The 12,046-nt window shown below is 41.4% G+C and overlaps 1 long non-coding RNA gene across 4 annotated transcripts in view; it reads left to right on the forward strand.

Moving 5' to 3' along the window:
* Positions 1–2,849: 2,849 nt before the first annotated feature.
* LOC142362135 (uncharacterized) overlaps positions 2,850–12,046 on the forward strand; it is a 126,207-nt gene continuing 117,010 nt past the window's right edge. For 3 of the 4 annotated variants that reach the window (XR_012764693.1, XR_012764695.1, XR_012764694.1), the window contains exons 1-2: positions 2,850–2,970; positions 3,075–3,218. This is a non-coding gene — a long non-coding RNA (uncharacterized LOC142362135). Of the gene's footprint in view, positions 2,971–3,074; positions 3,219–9,776; positions 9,819–12,046 lie in introns of those variants that run through there. The other variant, XR_012764696.1, reaches the window with a different exon arrangement.

A 12,046-nucleotide genomic window follows, 5' to 3' on the forward strand; every position in this document is an offset into this window, starting at 1 on the left:
TCACCAGATGTCTGTGGTCCACTCTCAGTGCTTCCCCACCCTATGCTCCACGAGGTACAAGCAACACGTGCAGCGGATCATGACCGCCTGAAGCTCTGAGTTATGTGATGCAAAGGGTCAGGAAAGTTGGCCATGCTCAGTGGATGCCGTTTTCCTCATGGTTTAACCAAACTCTGTATGCTGGGGCACACGTACGGGCCAAAATGAACCCTATCAAAACCAACAGCCTGATTTTGGTCAAATTAGATCTTTTAATCTTTCTTGCATGACTGCATAACCTCAGGTAGAAGGAACTTGTAATCATATTGGCTTTTCCCTTCAGCATATTGCATTGCAGACTCGTAACTCATTTATTCGTTCTCACCATCCATCTCTCACTAGTCATCTCTTCAAGTATTTCCCTTTCCTCCAAAAAAATTTAGTTTCAGATGGGTTTTCCCCTGTGTGCATTTTCCCAGGCTGAATCTAATTTTGTTTTATTTTCAAACTCTATTTCTTTCTCAGCTTTGACAGTTACGGAGCAAGTACGAGAAGGTACATGGAATTAAATGCAATCTACATTACTTCTCTGTTCTCCTTGGGATTTGAAACACCTCCTGATTTTGTATCACCTATGAATGTGATTAGCTGACTCTTTATTTTGGATCAGGGATACAACTGCTCAGTGAAGAAATGGCGAGATCTGAATAGATTAAATCCCCAAACCAGGAAATTATTTTAGTAGTAGTATTTATTCTTAGGTCTATTTTCATGCCATGCAACTATATTTTCTGAACTGAAAGTAAACTTCATCTTCTTTTTTTCACTTGTTTTGCCTTGAAGTGAGAAGTGATTAGATTTATAAGCCTGAAGCACACTGTTAAAACGCTATATTCACTACTTGTTGTGACTCTGTTATCAGATATGTGCTTCCGGGTTTTTTTCTTCTTTTTTTTTTTTTTTTTTTTTTTTTTTTCCTTTTTTTCTGAAGGGGAGGGAGGGTGCAATGCCAGCAGCTAATCCCGAGGGCCGTCCTCTGCCACACCGGCTGTGCCCCGTGCCCCGGTGCCACCAGCAGACGCATGTTGCTGATCTGCTGTGTCAAAGCCACCAGAGGGAGCAAAAAACATTGTGTTTAGGAGCAGCAAAAAAAGAGCGGCTGGTGCTTTGCTTGTTTAGGTTTTTACTTGTTAAGTATCACCTCCTTAAGGGAACAGGTTCTTTTTTTCACTCCCAAAAGGATATTACTCTTGCTCTTATACCTGTACTAGAATTGTCTCACCTATGAATTTCGTGCTCCTTCCATAGGACTGTCCCAATCTTTAAGGGTGTTGGCTGTAGAAAATTAGAGTCAGCTGCTATATCCCATCTTAGGGCTGTTGTAGCAACATGAAATGGAAGCAGCACTCCCGTACTAGTGGCAAATGCTGTGTGGCACCTGCTGAGGAGCAAGGATACATGGAGACTGCAGAAGAAGATGACCGAGCATATTGCAGTGTGTGGTGCAGTGTGTGGTACACTGTCTCCGAGTTCCTCAGGAGCTCCATGTATATAAGCAACAATAAATGAGCTGAGCAGTGCTGGGTCATGCTGAGACTCCATCTCCACATACTCACTAGATTTTCAGTGGCTGGGGACAGAGGCAGCCTGCCAGTGTAGCACTGGACAATACCAGTAAACTGAGTGAAGGTCCTGTGCTTACGTCTGATCATGCAGCCCCGACAGCCTGGATTTGATCTTGTGCTCTGTACTGTGCGTGTTGCAGACATTTGTTTCACATCTTAGACAGCTCTTTGAGCCAAGGGTCACCTTGATGTCTTACTGTGTGGTGCTGAAGGCAGCAGGGTCCCAATGTCTAATGGGGAAATAATTATTACGATTAAGAGCATCCAATCACCAGCTTGATTACCTTCACAGGAGGTCAGCCTTTGAGCTTAAGATTCATGATGGTCTTGCTATCAGTAAACTCATATACTCAGTAAAAAACTGTGCCCTTTACTCTCTTCATGAGAACTGGTGACTAAAGACTACTACCGATTATTTGGCATGATGCAAACAAAAATACTGTTTCTCTAAACTTTCAAACAAATTCATTAAAGGAGCAGGAAGCCAAGCATGGTAAAGTGTAGGATGCATAGGACTCTACAACTAGTTGCCTTAAAGTTTCTTATTTCCCATTCAGAACTTGGGATGCAAATACTGTATATATATTTCACATCTATTTGCCTTTCTACTAAATACCATATGCTATTGTTTGGAGCCATAAATATTACAGCTGGTCTTAAAAAGAACAGAACAAGCCCTTGGGATTTCTTGATGAATGCAATTGCAGAATTTTGCCACAGAATTAAGAAAAGCCAAACCATGGATTAATGAGTTAACAGGACATTTTGTGCCTGGATGTGCTCATGGTGGAAGAATTACTGGGAGAATTTAGGAAAGCTGACATCAGTTAAACAAAATATTCATTAGAAAGGTATCCAGGAGAAAACCTGGCCTGCTAAATGGAAGGAGAAGGGTAGGATGTCATAACAATGCAACATTAACGGGGCTGTTGTCTGCTTGCTGGGGACAATTTCCACTGTCCAAATGGATTTGTAAACCTTTAATGCAGTCAGCAAAGATTTTGAAAGGTCCCCTGGAGAAGACTTTCTGAACTGGGGTTCTGGGTTCAGACTGCAAATTCAGGTACCTAAGCCAGGTAAACGCCCTCTTTGATTACAGCTCATCAGCATTCACCTAAAAGATTCTTTTCTACCTCTGAATCTGCAAAATGGCCCAGAAGAAAGCAGGATGGGGTGGGCATCTTTATTTAATTTTCATTTCCCTGTTTTTGTCACCACTTTACTTTTTGTCTCAGGATAATCCACTTCTCCTTTGCTGAAGAGGTGGGTAAGATAGAGTATAAAATGAAGACTGCAAGGCTTTAAGAGAGAAGAGTGATAAATGCCAGTCAAGCACGATGGATAGACATTTTCTGACACAGAAATGGTAAGGGAAAAACTAGTCCCTGAACAGAGAGACATCAATAGAAATAGGGGATGTGAGGCAAAATCCGAATGTGATAAAATGTTTGTCATTCTTCTTGCATGCAGGCTTTAAAAAAAATGCATATACCTCGCTTCAGGGAAAAGCTACGTTAAATATCTCACAACGTTCAGCTTTGCAGAGCATATTTAAAGGATGTAGCTGAATGAACACAGTTGAAGTACAGAGTGCTTGGCATAGAAGCAATTAAGGTAGGTTTTTCTTGGTGTCTAGACATGTGAAATATGTGAGAAAACAGACAAATTAACACTTTAACAACCATAGCCCACCTGAAAAGCAATGTAGAAAAATTTAGTTGTATTATTCATAAAATTGATCGAAGATAGATCAGTAGCACGAGCAGAAGAAAACAAATCAATGAGATAAAGATTTCTCCAGCCAACCTGACCTCTGCATTCATAAGAGTTTGGATCTAGAAAGTTGAAGATTAGTGCAGTCATCTCTAAAACATCTAGAAATTTTGATGGGATAACTGGAAAGAGAACAGATGAGAAATAACTACAGCTTTCGATCTTTGCCAAATAGATGCAGAGTTTGATTCCTAACTTGATCTGGTCCTGGTTACTGCTTACAGATAAAAACCGCAGGAGAAATAGAAGAATTAAATGGAGCTTCTGGCGCATGGAACTGCACAGTCTGACCATAGCCATTAGCTCCTACAGGTTTTTGGGATTGATGGCTGTCATCTTTCAAAGCATTGCTCTTTAGGGTGGTGAGAGTGACTTTTAAAAATATGTGGTATGGGCAATATGTCTTTGTATCCCAACACCGACTGATATGCTGGCACTTATGAACCTTCCCATTTTGCCTCTGATTTCATATCCTTGCCTGGGTCTCATTTTTGTGATTATTTTCCTCTGCAAGACTTTTCTCCGTTCAGGAACACGTCTCTCACCACACCAGAGCCTTCTGCTGGCTATAAGTCTTGGACAGTTAAAACCGCTCGTGACTGTTAGTTCCCTGTCTTCTAACCCTCACTCTGAGGTGTTGTAACAGCCAAGGAATAGATCATGTGCTGTACTTTACCACCTGCTTAAAATTCACGTGGGATAAACCTAGTCACAATGAAAGGTCTTGTCTTCAAATACGTTAAAATCTTTAAAAGCAACCACTGCTGCTAAATCTCCCAATTTTATGAAATATTCAATTCCAGTTGAGTGAAATGATTTAAACAGACTGTGCTTTGGGAAGGTGGCCCATGAGCTTTTAAATAATTAGAAATCACTACAAAACAATGGGCTTTCACAGGGGCACAACACACATCAACACATGCACAGGCTCAACCAAGGGGAAGGAAAATTTTAAAAAGCTTTGAAAGTTGGTTCCTGAAGCTGGGATAGTAGGTCACAAAAGGAAGGCAAAACAGAAGGCTCATGGAAGAGTTTAAAGCACATTTTAAAACCTGCATCTGATTCCTGCAAGAGGCCCATCCCGTGTCACCATCTACAGCTCAGATACTCTTGCACGAGCTGAAAACCACATGCTCTGAAACCACAATGAAGTAGGAGGCTATGAGGATTATTTACCTTAACTAGCTTTTCTAATTTCCATAATTTCTACTGCTTGGAGGACTGACCCCTGACTCTTTTCCTTTACCAGGATTCAGAGTTATTATCTCCGCAATTAAAGCAGTTACAGAGGGACATTTGAAATGCAGGTTCTTTTGAATTATTGCTAATAGAAATATTGAGGAGCTCTGTTAGCTTTGATCTCTTATCACATCGCGCACAGAGCTTACTCCTGTCTCGCTCTCCCCCCCTCTCCCTCTCCAAGCATGGCTGCTCCCAGAGTCGCTGTGTGTAATCAGACATGTCACACCTACACAGAGGTAAATTTGGTTTATTTAAAAAGGAAAATTAATCTAAAACTGTTTAGGAATTAATTGTGACTGCCTTGGCATAATGTACCATATTATCCTGTTGTTGGCACATCGGGGCAAAATATCAGCTAACCCAGTTTTGGAGTGAGAGGTGGAGGGAGCGTATTCACATGCACCTAAAGAGGAAGCAGTAACTTCGTATTCTTAAGTAGTTATTATTTTGAAACAATACAGTGTGTTGCATCAGCTGATACTTTAAACAGCAGAATCTGTCATACTTATGGAAAGAAGCACCACGTTGCATCTATGTCAGCAAAAAGAATTAGTACATTGAACACCTGACAAGCTCATGTGCACTTACATAAAGTGGTCAACATGCCTAAACCTGGGAGTTAACCACCTCTGCTAAAAACAAAACCCGCCGAGGCACAGGTTGTAATAAGTAGGCAGAAGAGAAATAATGTTCCATCAACAGTGCTATGAAGGGAAAAAACTTATTTTTGACAACATAGTTGCTGCAAAAGCAAAATATTTTATAGTCAGAATGGCATCTTCTTTCTATGCCATGGCCAGGCTCTTTATGGCATGCTTCTTAATGACAGATGAAAAAGTATCAGTTCATGGGGAAATGTAACAGCTCAGAGGAAACCCAAATTCACAACTGCATATCAATCTATTAGGTGAAGTAATGAGAAAATGAAGTCAATAAACTGTCCTCAGTGTGGAAATCCTTAAAAATTAACATCAGCCCTAGTGCTTTAATTTAAACTTCATCTGCTTAATGTGTCACAGTTTGGAGACCTAGAATCCTGACAGGAAAAATAGCATAGTCCCTTGGGTTAAACACATTTTGCAGAGTCTAATCCCTTATTTGACCTAGTTTGCATGGCCTTGAGCAAGTCACCTTTTCGGGTATCAACTTCCACACCTGAAAAGCAGATTTGATGTATTTGCGGTGACACCACAAGCATGAATTCACTCCTGTGTCCGTGGCATGCTGCGGATATCGGTGCTACATAAATACAGAGCTCTGCCTGAAATATTAATGCTACTCTGGTCATGACAACACAACTCACTTTGTCGACCTCTTTTGTCCATAATCATCTCAATCAGAACAGGCATTTTAGGGTGGTGGTAACAACTCGGTACTCACAGTGACCTACTACTGAGAAGTGATTTAGAAGAACTGTCTCAGTTACAGCTGAAGCACAATCTCCATCATTTCCAGGTGTCTGAAGTACCCGAGTGTGTTGCATACTGGTGGTGAGTGGCAGAATATCAGCACAGAACTTTTCTGAAATTAGTGAGGGTATAATAGAATAAAGCAGCCTTTTTTTGATGACAGACAATAGGCGGATGCTCTTGTTCTAGGGAGAGGATAAGTCTCCCTTGCTTTCACATAGGAATATGACACTTTAGCTGAAGTCTTTAGTCAGGGAACAATAGTCTACAGCAATGAGAAATAAGGAGATGATTCAATGGAGTGTCTTCAAAATTCTCTGCAGCCCAAGTGAAATTGTAATATAAAGTGTGGGAAAGGGAGACAGGAAGGGGCTACTGCAAAGAGAGAACACAATTTAGTACAATTGAGAACAAATACAAGAGGTTAGACTGTAGATACCTCACCCATGTATTCCCAACTACTGATTAGAAGATTTGGACTAGTTGTAAAAGCATGTTCAGAAATTTGTAGGTGCACAACAACATGTTGTAAGAGTTCGATCTTATGGTTTATCTGTTGTATCACTGATATTATGTATTCTGAATGTATGTTTTGCTGAGTGGCATTAACTACCTGTCATTAATAAATCAACAAAGCACTTAAATCCTGATCTGTTTTAACAATGTGACCTGTGCAAGTCTTCCCTGCTACAGCAGATGTTTTGTGACTGGGACATTTATTATACACAAAATATGTAATCTGTGTAAAGAACTAAATCACGGTCAGTCCTTGCAACTGAAGATTTTTTTTCTTTAAAGAAAACCAGTCAATTCAATCTGAAAAAACAGAACCACAAAGAAAATGGAATGAACCTCTTGTTACAGTCTGGATCTACGTTGAGGTATTTATCCAAATTTACAAGAATATTATAAACTTTTCTGTGAATCTGACTGAGCTAAACTTGAATGTGACTGTGACAAATTAACTTTGGATACACTCCCAGAAAAGAGTCAAAATTGAATTTGGGTCTCATATCTGATTAAAATGGATTTAATGTCACCCTTGGAAACAAGAGAAAAAGAGCTGGCCTCTGTAGTTAGCTGAGATAGATGAAGACATTATCCATCTGTGCGCCTCAGGAACTTCAAACCAAACTTCTTGATATTATCAAAATAATGCAGACCATTAGAGTTAGTCAGTGTTCCCCTTTAAGATACCGACTGTATTATATTCTTGGTTCTCTGTCACATCAGGTCATATGTGATGTTGGTCTTGACCAAGGGGAATAAGTAGAAAGAATGGATGAAATTAGAAGGGGCTAATGACACAACTCATTTTGAGATCAGTTCAGATCAGCTGAAGGGACTGGATCAGCATTTTTTGACCAGAGGCAATCAGGATATCTGCTAGAAGAAGGTAATTAGACATCCTAGAATCATGAGTTGCCCAGCTGGAAGCTAATGACTTATGGACCCCAAATGAAGGAGAAACAGAGCCTAATTAGGCTAAATAGGAATTCCTACAGGAACAGGAAAATGTCAAGGAGCAGAGAGAAAAACCTCTTCCAGGGCTTTCTAACCAAAATTTTTTTTAAAAAGTCTTTTTTTTTAGCATAATTATTTCTATTTTTATTGCAAAATTGAAACCACCTTCTCTCTCTCGTCTTTCATTGTGCAAGTCAGTGCTCTCTTCTTTCTCAATGTGAAAGGACCGTTAGTATTTTTCCAGTGGACAACAAAATGTCTTATCATGGAGGTTTGCTGGACAGGGTATGGAAGCAGAAGGGGAGTATCGCTGGCACTATCAGTGAGGAATGACTCTCCTTGAACACAGAAATCTGAACTTTATCACCCTTGAAGGGGTCCCATACTAAACCATGAAAGACATGCTATTTGGAACTATAATTCTGCCTCCCCATTTTATAGTCTGTCAGACTCTTTCCACACCTGTTCCCTCACTATTTACTATATAAATCTAGACAGCTGTGAGACTTGGAGGAAGTTTAGTCTGGATCCGAATGGCTTAAAAAGGAGATCTCTGGATCCAGGTAAATCTTCAAGATGTGTATTGAGTTTTGAATCTGGATGTGGATCCAAAAGTACCTCCGCTCCATGCATATATTTAAATAAGGAGGACTGAAGTAGAAGCTACACTCTTTGGGAATCTATCCACCTGTTCCCTAGCCACAGTTCCTTAACAGGCAGCATCATAAATCTGTGCACAGCAATCACCTGAACCCTGACTGCATGGGAATAAAGAGGGGAGCTGAGAATGCTCATACACTACTGCCAGAGATGCCCTCAGCTGTGTTGTGGTGTTGTATTGGGTTGAAAGAAGGTTGAGAGACAATGGCAAGAGAGTAGCAGCTGTGTCAACAGATAACACTTGTATTCAAGGATGCTAAGATTTTCAAAATGGTTGCTTAAAGTGAAATATGTAAATAATTGGCCTTGATTCACTTCTTCAGTAACAGATGTTTCATTTGTATGTGGTCTGTTTATTTAGTTATGTTGACTGGAATGTAAGAGCATTTCAATCACTGACTTTCGAAACTCCTAGACTTTCCCTGTAAAAATGTGTAGTGGAACAAGTGAGGGCTGTCTGGTATTCTGCATGTTACACTCAGTCTCACTGAGACACATGCATAACCAGAGGATCAGGGAACAACCTAGATCAGAAGTTACCCTTGGATGTTGCCTGATCCAAGACCCCACTCAAGGAAGGGCTAGTGTTCAAGGCAGAGCAGGTCTAGATCAAACACAAGCCATGAACGGGTGGCTTCTGCTTCCCCTCCCCACAGACACACACACATATCATGCATGCACAATGCAGTGCTGTGGCCACTGCCCTGATTTGCAATTCCATGTCACCACAGGCCGACATAAACCAGGCCGTGGTGTTGCCTTCATTCCCAGCCTAGCCACCGACACTCTCTCTGGTCACTCGGTCCAACACAGTGTTTTCTCACATGCTGGGACTGAAGGTTCTCTACAGCTTAGTACAGAAAGTTTGATGGGTCAATGTAGAGGTCCCTATCTGGAACAACTTGTAATCAGTTTAATGTTACCCGTGCCTGCATCTACAAGCACGCTGCTGAACCTGATGGCAAAAGCAGTTATACACAAAGAAATACACTAGATATAAACACCTCACTGAAAAGAAAGTAGATTTTCCTTTACCATATTTATTCCGCTTGCTAAGAAGTGGGAGAGAGCTTGAAGTGTTCAGTGAAACTCAGTGACAGCACAGACAAATGGCAAAATGACAAAGCTTGCATACGAGAGAAGACAAATCACAATCCTTTCTCAGGTTTGACCTTGCTAAAAATACAGACATAAGGCAACTCCCAGTGTGAGAAAATTTCATGGTACATATTCAATTCCAGATGAGTCTTCAGGTGTTGTTGCTGACAAAGAAAAAAACAAAACAAACAAAAAAACTAACAAAAGAAGCTGCTGAAAAAGTATTGTGAAATCCACAATGGTAGCTCTTGGGGCACGAAGGAGGAGGGAAGGTTAATGGGGAGGAGAGACATAACTGAGATCTTAATTCCCTAACATGTAAAACCCATAGTGGTAGCCTGTCACTTCCTCCAAGAGGTTACAGCCCAGTTAGATAAGAAGGACCAAAAGTCTTTTGCTGCGCCTTCAGTATTTGCTCCCACTGAGAGGAAACATTTACCCAGAGTAGTTTCATGGCTGCTCTTGGTCAGCCCTTTTGAAATTTCTTGTTTCTGTTCCATAGATTCAGAGCTGGATGAGGAGTGATCGCATCTCTTGGGCCTCGCCATGTTCATGGCCCTATCAGAAAGTAAGTGTCACTATTCTCCATTTTACAGTGGCTACTGGAAACAAAAGGAGAGTTATTAGCTTTTGTACAGTCTTTAACAGACTTGGGTACTTAGCCTGTCCTCCTGAATCAGCAGCACAATGACTTAAGTTCAGGGTCAATCATGTTATCCGTTTACTTGGTGGGATAGTGGGATAGTGTCGAGGCAGTGGACACTTGGACCACTGGACAGGACATCCTGTTTGTGCTTGCAGGGAAGACCTGCAGCAAATATAAGACCTATGTAAGAACTGTTCTGTTGGGAAGGTTAGCAAGAGTGATATGAATCTCCTGATGGAGCTAGAAAAGAGATTTGGTCTGCTCTGTGAATGTGCAAACTCGACAGGGTGTTCTTCCTTATGGGGAGGCTACTGAAAACAGCTTGGAAGACAAATGTCATTTTGTTCCTGAGGTGGAGCAGGGTAGGAGGGAAGAGCAAGGCTCATTGCAAGCATCTTGGATGATGAAGATATAATAATAATTCTTTTTGTTTCGTGGATTTTTTTTTCTTCTTCCTTTTCCCTTGTATTGTCCCCCACATCTAATGTCCCTCTTTTCCCATGGCTGATCATCTGTTCATCCTTCTTTGCCTTCCCCTCAGGCGTCTCAGTAACCCCATGCACCAAAATTCAAGCTCTGGACTGGCCCCACTGCCTCCCCAAAGCTCATGGGCTGAAGCCAACACCTGTTTTGCTTGCTCCTCAGCCTGTCAAATCCACTTGCTCTCTTGCCTTCATGTGTCTATGAGCTGTCATCAGTGCTTCTTGGATGCCCCAGCCTGCTGTGTGTACAAACCTGTCAATCACACTGACATGGCTCAGTCATAACGCCTATTGGGGTTTCCACACAGCAAGGAAGCCATCCACCAGCAGCAGTGAAAAGAAATGTCAGCCTTGCAGTGGGCCGTTGGAAACCACACGTAGAAAGAAAATGAGTCAAAGCAGAGCTCAGGGCTGGATGACACTGTAGTCTGAACTGCAAAACTGTTCCTACACTCATCCAGCAGGCACCAGCTGTCTCCTGTGGGGAGCAATAACACTTCTATGTCTCCTTGGGCTTATAAACTTACATTTGCCCCATCACCAGTCTGCTAAGTGACTATTTGAACACTGCTCGCTAGCAATCACTGCCTTGTACTACGGAGAGGTTCCTAGATGTCATTTGCCAGATGGGAACATCATGCAAATTGGGCTTCAGCACTCATGGATGAACCAGCATTGCGACTGACTTACTAAACATCAGTGGTGCAGATAAATGCCACTCATATTGCACTCTTCAGCCTGCTTAATTTAAATGCAAGGATGCACTTGCTTTGCCAAAAGCTAATCTTGATAGGCCAAATCAGCATCATCAGATGCAAGCATGCCCACAACCACATATTAATTGATCTTCACCAGCTCCTTTATGCTCCTTTCTTCTTCTTGGATATGCCATAAAGGAAAACAAAAAAAAAAGAAAAAGAAAAAGAGTGGAGATGCTGTAGAAAGACAGAGATAAAAGGGGAAGGAAGGGAAACAATTACACAAATTGTGAAATACTGGAGCCCATTTTCTCAATGACAAGTTGATCTGGACGTGTTACTGTCAGGATGAAAGGTAACAGCAAAGGAAACATCACCTACTAAATTTGAAATAGGACTCTGGCAACTGAATGTCAGTATGCAGTCAAAACAATAACAGTAAGCAAACACGCAGGGAAATCCCTGGGTTGATATTAAAAGTGAAAAAAAACCTGGAACTACACAAATTTCATATGGCACTCTGTCTCCCTCTCATGGTGTGTCTTTCATACTATTTCTACTCCAAAAAATTCACAGGCTAGCTGGTGTAAAGGATCCATTGCTTCTAGTGTGGTCTCTCTGGAGGGAGCAGAAGGACCTGTGACTAGCATATCACCAGCTCAGCAGCTTAGGTTAAAAGACCTAGATTGTGCCCCAGGTTGTGGTAAATCCAGCAGCATCTTAGCTGCATATGGGAGCTGCTGCTGGAGGTGCTCTGAGCAGCAGCGGGTGCTATTTGGATTGCATGGAGCTGGTCTCTTTTTCCTTGAACGCTGCAGAGTGCTGGAGTCATATTCCTCCTACCCAGCTACAATCACATCTTCAGTTCCTCTAACCTTTCAGGGTAGGGAAAGAATGTGATTTTGCACAGCTTTTTGACCTTTTCCAATTAAAGATAGCAAATGCATTATCAAACATTTTTTTTCTACTC

The sequence above is a fragment of the Opisthocomus hoazin genome, chromosome 8, assembly GCF_030867145.1.
Source record: "Opisthocomus hoazin isolate bOpiHoa1 chromosome 8, bOpiHoa1.hap1, whole genome shotgun sequence".
Taxonomy (NCBI): Eukaryota; Metazoa; Chordata; class Aves; order Opisthocomiformes; family Opisthocomidae; genus Opisthocomus; species Opisthocomus hoazin.